Here is a 14414-nt window from a genome sequence, read left to right as displayed (position 1 = left end):
TACTTTTGTACATATAGCGTACACATACACACACACATATATATCAAACATACATATATATATATATATATATATATATATATATATATATATATATATATATATATATATATGACGACACAGTGGCGCAGTGGTTAGTGCGGTCGCCTCACAGCAAGAAGGTTCTGGGTTCAAGCCCCAGGGTAGTCCAACCTTGGGGGTCGTCCTCTGTGGAGTTTGCATGTTCCCTCCATGTCTGTGTGGGTTTCTTCTGGTTGCTCCAGTATCCTGATAGAAAGGTCAGGTGAATCGACCATACTAAATTGTCCCTAGGTATGAATGTGTGTGTGTCTGCCCTGTCTGATGGCCTGGTGGCGTGTCCAGGGTGTCTCCCCGCCTGCCGCCCAATGACTGCTGGGATAGGCTCCAGCATCCCCGCGACCCTGAGAGCAGGATAAGCAGTTCGGATAATGGATGGATGGATGGATGATGCCATTAGGAACTTTGTGAATCTACAAACTATCCTTTTCAAGGTCTGGAAAATATTTCTAGATTTGAAGTTATAAAGTGAATGATCCTGTGGCAAAAGACATAACGTTACATGTAAATGCTGAAATTCGGTGGTGTTGCCTGTCAAGGCCGGTAGTGAGTCAGACGGACTAAAGTCTCGATACCAAACCGAGTGTCTCCAAATAAGACTATGAACACTTTTCCAAGGAATATTCTTTATTTATACAATTGATGAAATTACATCCCAAAAATGTTTGCAACCATAAAATATAATAATAATAAATAGTTAGAATAAAATCGTGTATGTGTGATGTGGGGGGGGGGTCGTGTCAGGGACAGGATGGTGACTGGGAGAGCCTCATAAGAATCCAGTGGCAACACCGCTTGTCACCAGTGCAGACTGGGTTGTTCTGAGGAAAACCATGACAGGGGTCTTCTGTTCAGGAAAGCAGTCGGTTTCGATCAAAAGGTCTGTGGGAACCTGCAACACACATCAGCACACTGAGCAGTCCCCCACACAAGTGTTTGAAATAAAGTAAAACTGAGGAGAGTTGAGATGAATCTTATCAACCCATCCTTAACGTCACCTTGAGATTTTTGTGGCGCCTCCAGAAAATGGTAAATGTGTGGGGTCAGACTGGGGCTTGTGAAAATCATGGGACGGCTAAATTAAAAAGGCCCCAGCATTGCCGAATTTCAGGGTGTGCAGTTTGTACGTATAAATGTAAAATTTTGCTATATTCATATTAGATTAGTTAACAGACAATTACCGAGCCTATTTAATGACAATTTGAAGGCAACATCATCAATAAATCAAAGAAATAGTTTGCCGAAACTTGATCCAATAGCAAAGTTACTCCGGGGCCTCCTATCCCCCCACCCCCCTTTTTCTCCCCAATTTTATCTGGCCAATTACCCCACTCTTCCGAGCCGTCCCGGTCGCTGCTGCACCCCCTCTGCCGATCCGGGGAGGGCTGCAGACTACCACACGCCTCCTCCAATACATGTGGAGTTGCCAGCCGCTTCTTTTCACCTGACAGTGAGGAGTTTCGCCAGGGGGACGTAGCGCGTGGGAGGATCACACTATTCCCCCCAGTTCCTCCTACCCCCTGAACAGGCGCCCCAACCAACCAGAGGAGGCGCTAGTGCAGCGACCAGGACACATACCCACATCCGGCTTCCCACCCGCAGACACAGCCAATTGTGTCTGTAGGGATGCCCGACCAAGCCGGAGGTAACAGGGGGATTCGAACCAGCGAGCCCCATGTTGGTAGGCAAAGGAATAGACCGCTACGCTACCCAGATGCCCAAGGGGTGGGGTAGGGTGGGGTGGGGGCTCCTATTTTGTTTCTCCAGCTATCATCAACTCTATGAATCACAGCCTCAAAGAAAAGGGGGAAAAAAAATCACATTTCAAGATGGAGGGTGGTCAAAATTCTGCAGATGTGTATTCTGAGTCATTTCCCCCCAACAGTCACATGTATCTGTATCCCTTATTATAAACATTAAACAATAAATGCTAAATATTAAGGGTATCATTTGTCGTAAAAACACCACAAATCAGATTTCATACTCAATTTAATGATTACAGAAGTAGTTCAAGTCTACATCTGGCAGACTCGAGACGGATCACCGCTGTCAAAGTCCAAGATAACTGCTTGAGGGATGAGAGTGAGTGGATGTTTTTTTTTTTTAATCATACTGTGGGTGACGGGAACTGAAACATTTTTGTCAGTTCCTGAAGTATTCCGTGTTTTAATTGGTGTATCATCAGATACAACATCTGGGGATGGAAGCGAGGGGTGGGCATCACCCCTGGCTTCCATCTAATGGTTCTCCAAAAGAATTGTGTTCTTCGCAACATCTGGATTCCCTCTTGTCAGATGAAATGAGGCTACGACGTTCTTACCTTTGCCCCAGAACAGTTTATCCCGGTCCCTCCGGAGAGCTATGATCTCATCTTGCATTTCTCTGATGTATTCCACCATCTCACTCTGCTTTTTGAGCATGACGCTGTAGCGCTGCACCAGGAGGTCGTCACTAACGCCTGCTTTCAGCTCATTCACACACCACTGGTAGCTGGTTTGTAACTTGTTGTACTCGGTCAACATCTGGTTCAACTTTCTGTTTCTCCGTCCACCAAAGCCTCTGATCTCGCTGAGGTTAATGTCCGTTCTGTTCTCCGGCTCGTCATGATGCTCATCTGTGACGGGGATATGAAACGAAGGTTCCTCTTTGTGGTTTGGTTTTAGGGGAAGTGAGGGGATTTTTTTTTTTTTTGATGCATAAAACATTCACAGTTTATGTAATAATTCAGGAACATGTGCTGTCGAAATGCTGGCCTCTTTCTTAAATGAGTCAGCTCATAATTCTCCCCTTCTTCTTTTTATTTTTGTGGATTTTTTTTCCCCAATTTGTCTCCCCAGTTGTACTCGGCCAATTACCCCACTCTTCTGAGCCGTCCTGGTCACTGCTCCAACCCCCTCCGCCGATCCGGGGAGGGCTGCAGACTACCACATGCCTCCTCTGATACATGTGGAGTCGCCAGCTGCTTCTTTTCACCTGACAGTGAGGAGTTTCGCCAGGGGGACATAGCGCGTGGAAGGATCACGCTATCCCCCCCCCCCGAACAGGTGCCCTGGCCGACCAGAGGGGGCGATAGTGCAGCGACCAAGACACATACCCACATCCGACTTCCCACCCACAGACATGGCCAATTGTAGGTAATTCATTTGCAGTTGTGTGTATTTCTTGGACCACCAGATGAAGACAGTGTTAAACACTGGAGATACTCACTGGCTTGTAGTCGCAGAGAGATGTTGAGGATGACCTGCAGCATGCACAGCAGACCAAAACTCACCCCTACCAGTCTGTAGACTCTTGTCCCTGAGACACACATAGAAACACATATACACATGGACATACTGTCTCATTAAACCTGCCTCTGCAACCAGAGCCAAAAAAAAAAACATCTGTCCAGCTAAAAAACATGCTGTGCCTTGAGACTGACCCCGGACCTTAACATAATAACAATAATAATAATAATAATGGATTACATTTATACAGCGCTTTATCTAGACACCCAAAGCACTTCACATTGAAGGGGGGAAACTCACTTCAACCACCACGAATGTGTACCCAGATAGCAAAACTGCTGTGGCCCGGACCCGTCCCACACCCGACTTTCATCTTTCTTTCATCCGGCCCACATACCGCGTGGAATGATGGCACTAGGGTGGTCCGCTCCTGTTTGCCAGATCTGGGCCAGAACCAAGCCATAGCAATGCTGCATGTGCCACATATTTGCCAAAGGTGGCCCATATTTGTTTTGTGATATTTGGGCCATATTCACCATTTACCACACGGGCCACTTCAGGGTCACATCCAGATTACATGTTGCCCAGAGCACCGCATCTTTGCCAAAAAAAGGCCCACATTTGATTTGGCATATTGGGCCATATTTGCTATTATACATGTGGGCCACTTCAGGCTCACATCCATTTTGTCAGGGCCAGAAGAAGGCCATCAGTGCCGCATCACTGCCTGAAGTGGCCCACATCCAGATGCTATCTGGGTGACGCACGGCAGCCATTTTGCCCCAGAACGCTCACCACACATCAGCTTGAGGTGGAGAGGGAGGAATCACTGAGCCAATTACATGGGGGGATGATTAGGTGGCCAGATGGAGAGAGCCAGGCTGGGAATTTTGCCAGGACACCAGGGGACCCCCTACTCTTTGCGGTAAGTGCCACGGGATCTTTAATGACCCCAGTGTGTCAGGACCTCAGTTTAACATCTCATCCGAAGGACAGCATCTCCTACAGCACAGTGTCCCCCTCACTGCACTGGGATTTTTTTAAATTTTTTATTAGGACCAGAGGGAAGACTGTCCCCTGCTGGCCCAGCAGCAACTCAGTTTTCCCGGGAGGTCTCCCATCCGAGTACTAGCCAAGCCCATACCTGCTTAGCTTCCGTCCTTTGGCAAAGCCAAGGTACATGTTGGTATGGCTGCCTAAACCTACTCAATCTTCCAACCTGGGAAGAAAACTAGACTGTGAACGCAAAGTTTGCTCTACACAGGCAAATACAAACAAACACACACACACACACACACACACACACACACACACACACACACAGAGATATAGATATAAACCTTGTCAGGATTCCAGCTGTTTTTAGGAAATAATTTTCCAGGACTTTCCACAGATATTATCCATGACCTTTGCTGACATGTACATGACAGGCGTTGCTGACAGAAGGCCATATATTATCCATAAATATATGACGTAAGATCACATTATTTTGTATTAACAATCAGCGGAAGCCTCAACGGTCTCTAAACAGACTGTGTAACTTTTAGTTGCTCACTGAAAATACTTCAAACACTGATATGACGTCTAAAAACATGAAATCTCAGCTAGAAATTACACAAAAATGCCGAAAATGTGGAATCTCTGCAATTTCATAATATAATTTCATAATTCTACATAACCTATGTAATATTCCCGGGACAACTGATCAACTGTATCCTTTTCTGGGTGTTTGCAAGGAGTGGGAAACTAATCTACACAGTTTCAGTATTACCCCCTACTTGGACAAGGCTGGGAGCACAGTAAAGGCCATGTTCTTTGAGTTCTCCAGTGCTTTCAACACCATTCAGCCGTTAATGCTGGGGGAAAAGCTCAGGGTGATGCAGATACTACATACCCCCCCCCCCCCCCCCGGTGTCCTGGATTACTGGCTACCTCACCGGCAGACCGCAGCTTGTGAGACTGAGGAACTGCATGTCAGAAACTGTGGTGAGCAACACAGGATCACCAAAGGAGACTGTGCTGTACCCATTCCTGTTCACCCTGTACACCTCGGACCTCAGGTACAACTCTGAGTTATGCCACCTACAGAAGTTCTCAGATGACTGCTATTATGGGGTGTATAAGTGGCGGGGGGGGCAGGAGGCGGAGTACAGGAGCCAGGTGGACAACTTTGTTGGTGCAAGCTGAACCAACTGCAGCTGAACACAAGACGAAGGACATGGCGATGAACTTCTGAAGGGGTAAGCCCCGTACGACACCTGTGTCCATCTTTGGGGCAAATGTTGAGGTGGTTCACTCCAACAAACACTTGGAGTTCACATGGACAACAGGCTGGAGTGGGCTGGGAACATCGAAGCCCTCTTTAAGAATGGCCGTAGCAGACTCCACTTCCTGCGAAGGCTCAGGTCCTTTAACATCTGCAGTATGACGCTACAGATGTTCTACCAGTCTGTGGTGGCCAGCGCCATCTTCTTCTTCACTGTTCTGTGTTGGGGCAGGGACGTGAAGGCTAAACAAGTGGTTCAGGAAGGCCAACTCTGTGCTGGGAGTGGATCTGGACTCTCTGGATTTTTTTTCCTCCCTTTTCTCCCCAATTGTACCCGGCCAATTACCCCACTCTTCCGAGCCGTCCCGGTCACTGCTCCAGCCCCTCGGCTGATCCGGGGAGGGCTGCAGACTACCACATGTCTTCTCTGATACACGTGGAGTCGCCAGCTGCTTCTTTTCACCTGACAGTGAGGAGTTTCACCAGGGGGACGTAGCACGTGGGAGGCTCACACTATTCCCCCCCAGTTCCCCCTCACCCCCCGAACAGGCACCCCGACCAACCAGAGGAGGCAGCGACCAGGACACATACCTACATCCAGCTTCCCATCCGCAGACACGGCCAACCGTGTCCGCAGGGATGCCCAGGTAACACGGGGATTCGAACCGGCGATCCCCGTGTTGGTGGCCAACGGAATAGACCGCTACGCTACCCTACCGCTACGCTATGACATACCAAAGCAAACATGGTGTTGTGAGTGTTTACCAGTGAGTCGATCATCGCTATCGTGTAGTGGGGATGTCGACACCGGGTTAGGAGAAGACAGTGAACCTCTCACTCACGTCAGCTAAATATTCAAAATGTGACTGTAATGAATGACAGCTGAGTGTGCGACTAGGACAGCTGTCAGCATGTCTGAACCAGTGAATCTGAGCCAGCACAAGATCAACAAGAACACACAATTTTTATCTACAGTTACGCTGTCCATCCATCCATCCGTCCATCCATCCATCATCATCCATGGATGATGATGGATGGATGGACGAGATCATCAGCACAAGCGGCTGATAATGAGGCGAGGCCACAGCGACGGGTGTTATTCTCATTGTGTGGGAGAGAAAAACGTGGCTAGAGGAAGAGAAACAAACTTTTTAAAAAATGTCTCTGGATCGGTTGTCTTACCGGAGTCACATCTCTCTCTCTCCTTCTTCTTCTTGCGTCCGCTCGTTCCTTCTTCAGCCCCTGATGAGTTGATGTAGTCACACATCTCAGTCCTTCACTTCGGCGCCAACCTGGAGCTTAAATGGCAAAGAACCACAACGTGTTTTAACAGCGTCTGTCCTCACAACCCTGATCTGACTCACAATTGGTGTGACAGGAAGAGAGGGCAGAAGAACGTGCGTGTGTGTGTGATGCAACTGTATGTGTGTGCGGATATGTGTGGGTATGTGTGTATGTGCACGTTCACAGACAGAGGAAGGGTAGTCTGCAGTGGTTCATATTTGAATGGCGGTGTTCTCGTCCATTGAAATTTGAGTCTGTTTGACAGCCAGTCTTCTGGAAGCGTCTGGAAGGTGAAGACTGAATAAATTTGGGGGGGGGTGGAAAGCTATGTCTTCCAGTGGTCTTGTTCCCATTGGAGAAGAATCTCCATTCATTTCTTCATCGATCATCCATCCATCCATTATCCAAACTGCTTATCCTGCTGTCAGGGTCGCGGGGATGCTGGAGCCTATCCCAGCCGTCATTGGGAGGAAGGTGGGGAGACACCCTGGACAGGTCACCAGGCCATCACACAGGGCCGACACACACACACACACACACACACACACACACACACACACACACACACACACACACACACACACACACACACCCATTCATACCTAGGGACAACTTAGTACGGCCGATTCACCTGACCTGCATGTCTTTGGACTGTGGGAGGAAATAGAGCCCCCAGAGGAAACCCACACAGACACGGGGGGAACATACAAACTCCACACAGAGGACGACCCGGGACGACCCCCAAGGCTGGACTACCCTGGGGCTCAAACCCAGGACCTTCTTGCTGTGAGGTGACCACGCTAACCACTGCGCCACTGCGCCACCGTGCCGTCCAGGATGCAACCATTGTCATGGAAATTGTCTGCAAACACTCAAGACTGAGAAATAATTACACAAAGCACTGTTGGTTGATGAGAAAAGACAAGTTGTATTGCACACAACAGGACAACACAAGCAGATGGTGAACCTACTTCATTCTCCCTGAACAAAAGAGCTGTCTCCCTTATATTCCCTTTTCCTTAGACAACGACAGGCCTGATCATTGGTCAGCTAACGCCACACCTCCCCTATACCTCACACCATGGGTCAGTTTAAACACCTGGGAAGATGGGAAAGAAGATAACCTCCCCACCCCCACCCCCCCATTACCAGAGAACTTCCTCTCTAGACCCCCTTTAAAGCAGCTTTAAACAACAGGCATAGAGAACCAAATGCACGACGAATAAAGGATGACTCAGTGATTCGTGCCAATTTCCCCTCACACCAGTCACCACAAATACAGAACAAATTCACACGCACACATTACGTTGCGTACTTCCTTTATGACTTCACCACCTGTATTGTCGCTATTTCAGTTTTTCTCCCGTTTCTCTTACCATCTATATTTTTGGATCTTGTTTTGTAGAAATGCAAATTGCGTCATTCAGTCCAGTTTTTTCTGAGCTTGTCAACTGGGTTGATTAGTCCAAATCTCTTACTTTTATTTAGTTTATTGTCACATTGTTAAATGTAAGGTATTTATTCATGTATTTGATGTGTCTTGTCTGTTTGCATTTCAGACTCACCGCTCTGCTTCTGTGCGGGTGCGTATCGGACTTCACAGTCTAGCAATCCCGGTCTCACCTGATGAGAAGAGACCGACCTTCTAGGGACACAAAACAAGACGTCATCCATTATTCTCAAACCCTCGAGAGGAAGAGAGGATGAGGGGTAGAGTCAGACGAGCAGCGGGAGGAAGAAGAGAGGGGAAAAGAAGTAATCAGGGGAAGGAGAGAAAAGGTGGAAGAGTTAAGGAGTGTTGCACCGATCTATATAGTCTGAACATTTCAAATAGGTTATACCCAGTGGCGGCTGGCCAGTAGTGGGCGCTGGGGCGCTGCCCCCTTCAAATATCAAGAGATGAAAATCTACTTAAACATGCTAAATATAATTTAGTTGTATAATGCAAATAATTATGAAATAAAAGTGTTTTCAGTCTGTGAGCGCCTGTCAGCAGCCATTAAATATTGGTTCAAATGGTGTTTGGGGGATTTCCGTCTGAATACATATACTTCCTGGGTGAGGGGCGCCGGCCAAACGATACCTTATGCAAGCCCTCAAACTTGTGGCGAGCAGGTGACCTGAGGCTGCTGTCTGATTGGTTTCTTCAGATTTTCCAGGGGGCGCAGTTCTGTGCACCCCAGACACTCCCACTTTTATTGGCAGCGAATTGGTATTGTTTTAATGTTTTTTGTTCTAATGTGATTGGACAATTCTCATGGCTGTCAATCATGTTCACACCCACCATGACGGCTCGTCTCGACTGTCAATCATCCACCGTCTACGAACCCTGATAAAATCTATAGGCTACATTGTCCTTCTTAATAACTGTGACTGTGTGGACACTAGAGCAGCTGTGAGGTGTGCTGTGCCAAGGTAAATTGTGACCCCCCCCCCCAAATCTTTTTAGCACCAGCCGCCACTGGTTACACCACTGGCCACATCCAAATCATGATTTCACTTTATCTCCTTTTCCATTGACACCTGAGGACACAGAGATGGAGAGGCGTTATGAATGGGGTGTGGTCCCCAGTGCAACACTACTTTTCTGCCCTGTTTGACTTCGTGTTTAATCTTTAAGAAACATCAGTGTCACCAGACGGCACTCGCTTACTGATGAAACTGACACGTTGTGTTACATGCAAGGCAAAAATAAGTGACTCAAAGGGTCCTTTGGGAAGAAGGAATACTTACTCACTGCTCGGCAGACAAACGCAAGGCATTTCTGAGACGTTACTTTTAGTCTGGTTTTCAAATGGCTTCTCCAGGTTCGGTTGGAGAAGTCAACCAGGTGTCTAAAAGTGCAGTATCTTTTACCTTAAACCTTTACCTTTCCCTGACCTCGGACGGTAATCAGAGAAAACAATCACATTTTCTGCACAGAGTAAGTGGTCGTTGTTGATAATGTTTGGATTTGGATCGAGTTTTGGTTCTTGGTCAGTTTACGTTGCCATCAGTTCCTGGTCGGGTTATTATTCTACTACTCCTACTATATCTTCGTAATAGGATAATAATGATAATGATAATAATAAATAACACACAATCTTATAAATCCTGTATTTCATTTATCAGCTCCACATTTCTGAGGGAATGTCTACTACAGGAAAAGTTGGCATTACAAGCAACGGATATGGACATAATCGAATGTGATAACATGCTCTTTAGGGACTCGAGTTGTAAAATAATTAATTTTAAAAATTTTTTTACATGGTGATGGTGGTCACATGGCTTGGGTCCTGGGCTGTTCCGGTGGCATCTGGACACTGCTTGGCATCCTGCGCATCATATTCTTCATAAATTTTGTAAGTCCATTATAATTCTGTTATCCTCTTTCAGTGTTGTATTGTGTAAATTGTCTAAACACAACATCCATTGCATGTTGTCTGTCTTGGGAGAGAGATCCCTCCTCTGTTGCTCTCCCTCAGGTTTCTTCCTATTTTTTCTCCCTGTTAAAGGTTTTTTTTTTAGGGATTGTTCCTTATCCGATGAGAGGGTCTAAGGACAGGATGTGGTGTTGCTGTTAAGTCCACTAAGGCAAATTTGTAATTTGTGATATTGGGCTATACAAATAAAATTTACTTGATTTGACTGAAAAGCCCAAGTTAGAATTAGACAACATCAGATGGTGCGCGAACATGAGGACGATGGATTCCACCATGTTTGATTTTCAACATCAGTATGGTATGTTTAATGTACATTGGGTGTGTGGTTCACTGATTCAATTTCTGCATTTTACTCATGCTTATATTCTTATATTTATATTGTTTGTTACATATGTTTATGCTTATATTTTGTCTTTTGATCTAAAGCACATTAAGCTTACTTGTAATGAAATGTGCTGTATAAATAAAATTGCCATTGCCATTCAGCATCGAGGTCCCACTGACACTGAGCTGAGCACCTCTGTTGGCAAACCATGTTCACATCACACAAATTCACTGGTCAAAGTTAACCATCCTTGAACTTTGGTGCAGACCGAAGAGATGGGAACTCGTCACAGACAGATGTGGATACCTTTTTCCACTCTCTGCATGCATTTAAATTGGAGCCAACGGAACACGAAAGTGTAGTGTGACAACCCCTACCCTGAGATTTGGTCACACGAGCTTTCCGACAGTTATCAAACAAATAGAAGTAGCTACATTGGAAGAAAAAAAAAAAAGCCAGTCACAATGCCCCCCCCCCTGGCATTGTAAAGAGACAGACAATGTCTGCAGCTGTCATTTTGCATGAAAATTAGATTGCATGCAACTTGCAACAAGTTGTGTGAAAGTTTCACAATGAAAAGCCAGCCTAACTTCCGCCCAGGATCATTTACCTCCACTTTAAGGTGCATCGAGAATCGATTCATAATCAAATCGTAGCACCTTGAATGGTGTCGAATCAGTAGGTTTCTAGAAATTCCCACCCCAAGTGCCGTCTGTTGCGCTTCTTCGCAGCACAGGCTGTCAAAATATTGGATTTAAACATTTGTTTCATCGGTTAACATCATGGCGATCGTGAGCATGCCTTCAAAGGAGCTATAGTCTTTTGAGACTCTTATTCTAAGTCCATCTCCCTCACCCACGAACAGACTGTTCAGTCCAGATTGTGATACTCTATTGACCCTTACTATTTCTTGAAGAGTTTGGAGAATTTATCTCAGATCTTCTTACTCATTCTGATGAGATTCTAATTTTGGGTTATTTCAATAGTCATCTGAATAAGGTTGCCAATCCTCTAAGTAAAGCCTTTCTGGCACTTCTTGATACTTTTGGGTTCGATCCGTTTGTTCAAGAGTCGACTTATTGCAGTGGTTGATTTGGTTTTATCTAAAGGGATGGTGTTTCTGATGTGACTGTCTTGCCAACATCTGCTGTGTCAGATCATTTTCTCATTAAATTTGAGGCATTATTGGCCTGTCCAGTTTATGTCAGCAAAGATGTAAACGCCACTCGCCACATTGGCCCGTCCACTGTAGCTGCAATTGGCCCGCAGCTGCCTGAAGTCTTGGTTCCTTTCACTGTAGAGACTAACTCTGTTGAAAATCTAAATAGTAACTTAAATGTAGCCCTCTCTGGTCTCCTAGGTTCAGCTGCACCTCTCACTACCAGAGCGAGGTGAGTAAAGAGGCCTGCACCCTGGTTCAACAAGACAAGTGCTCTTAAGCGGGCCTGCAGGAGACTGGAATGTAAGTGGCGTAAATTAAAATTGGAAGTTTCTTTACCCATCGCGGCGTGAGTGTTTATTGAACTACAAGCATGCTTCACATCTCTTGCTTAATCAATATTAATAAACATAATCCCACATTTCTTTTTGATACTGTAGCTAATTTTACTAAAAAGCAGCTGTCAATTAGCTGCTCACCATTCACGGCCCGTGAGTTTCTAGACTTTTTCTGCAATAAGGTTGATGAGATCATAAACACAATCAGTTCTTCAACTCCAGCAACTCCTGCAGATCCTGTCTTACCAAATTCATATCTATACAACGCGTCACCGATAGCCCCCGTTATTACAGCTTTTGAGACCATCTCTCCTGATACTTTGATTAAGCTCACGTCAGCTTCTAAACCAAATACTTGCCTACTTGACCCTTTACCAGCAAAACTTTTTAAAGACCTCTGGCCTTTCCTGGGACCTACAATGCTGGACATTAATTTATCACTTACCACTGGCACTGTTCCGAGCAGTTTGAAGGCACCTGTGGTCAAACCTCTATTTAAAAAACCGCACCTCGATCCAGGTTCTCTCAATAACTATTGACCAGTCTCCAATCTTCATTCTGAAGTAGTAGAGAGGGTTGTTTATCAACAACTTTCAACCCATATAGAAGAAAACTATCTATATGAGCCTTTTCAATCTGATTTCAGGGCCCGTCACTCAACTGAAACTGCTCTGACCAGAGTGGTGAACAATGTTCTAATTGCTGTGGATTTTGAGCTCACCTCTGTGCTTCTACTACTGGACCTCAGGGCAGCCTTTGACACAATCGATCGCTGTATACTATTAGGCAGAATAAATTGTCATTTTGGTGTCTCTGGCTTAACTCTCTCTTGGTTTAAGTCCTAATTATCTGGAAGAACACAGTGTGTCTGCTATAATATTACGTTGAAATTCTCTGATGTTAATTAAATATGGTACACCTCAGGGCTTGGTTCTTGGCCCCCTACTTTTCTCTCTATATTTTACCTCTTGGCCATATTATACACAGCCATTGAATGAATTTTGCAGAGTGGATGATACTCAGCTGTCTGTGCCCATAAGGGCTGATGATTGTACTCAAATGGCTAATTTAGTGGCCTGCTTGGCTGCTGTAAAAAATTGGATGTCACTAAATTCCGTTTTTCAATTCGGATAAAACTGGGATGCTGGTATTTGGCCCTGCTAGACATAGACACCAAGTTATTCCGAGTGATCACCTTCATCCTTTGATGAAACATTTCTATCCTGTTGAGAGGGGGCTCTTCCAGGATGACAATACCCCCATCCACAGGGCAGTAGGAAAATGATGTAAATCATATGCTATGGCCTTCAGTCACCAGATTTCAACCCAACTGAACACCTATGGGAGATTTTGGACCGATCGATATGTTAGACAGCACTCTCCACCACCACCATCAAAACACCAAATCAGGGAACATCTTTTGAAAGAATGGCGTTCCATCCCTCCAGTAGAGTTCAGAGACTTGTAGACTCCATGAGAAGGAGCATTTAAGCTGTTCTGGAGGGTCAACAGACACTGTGTTGGTTTTTTCCCTTAATTTGCCACCCGTCTGTATACATTGCACTGCTGCAGCCAGGTATACTTGGCTGCGGGAAGCGTAACGGGGCAAAATTGAGCTCGCCTCCCTTGGTAAGCCAAGCCAACGTGAAGGCACGTCAAGCATTTTCAGTTTACTGCAGATGTCGCCAAAATAGTGCAAATCAGTAATCCCGAGTACAACTGGACAACGAAATAATTACACACATTACACAGAGCAATATTCTACTGAAGGTTATTGAATTTCAGCTCTTCTCTAAGCTTTAGGGAGAGGCATAGCCACCCATTCCTTCTCTGAGCAGTTGCCCCCAGGGTTTTGAAACAGCTGACAGTTCCGTCATCAGTGATAGTTACCTCCCTGCAGAACTCCCAAAACTCACCACAGCTGGAGCTTAACTGGTGTCTCTGGTCCTCCTGTTGTGTGGAAAGAGGGGGCCTGCTGTCATGGTTCAGTTCTATTTTCCTTTAAAATCAGATGGGGCTTCAGTAGCACATTACAATTTAACAAAAGCCATTACATCCTGGCAGCCAGCCAGATAGATAGATCGATCGATAGATAGATAGATAGAGGGTTTAGAAACCATGGGGAAAATAGACTACTTTTTAATGAAGAATTATTTTAAATCTACCAGCGACATCTAGTGGCAATCTGTTTAAAAGAAGTGAGGAGCCCTCCTCCAGAACCAGCAGGGATGCAGAATACAAGTCTATTAACTGTAAAACATCAAAGTATAGGCATTCATATACAGCGTCAATCCTGCAATGAATCAACTGCGATC

This window comes from Lampris incognitus, chromosome 9 (assembly GCF_029633865.1).
Source record: "Lampris incognitus isolate fLamInc1 chromosome 9, fLamInc1.hap2, whole genome shotgun sequence".
Taxonomy (NCBI): domain Eukaryota; kingdom Metazoa; phylum Chordata; class Actinopteri; order Lampriformes; family Lampridae; genus Lampris; species Lampris incognitus.
The sequence above is the reverse complement of the archived record's forward strand: the minus strand, read 5'-3'. Positions refer to the sequence as shown.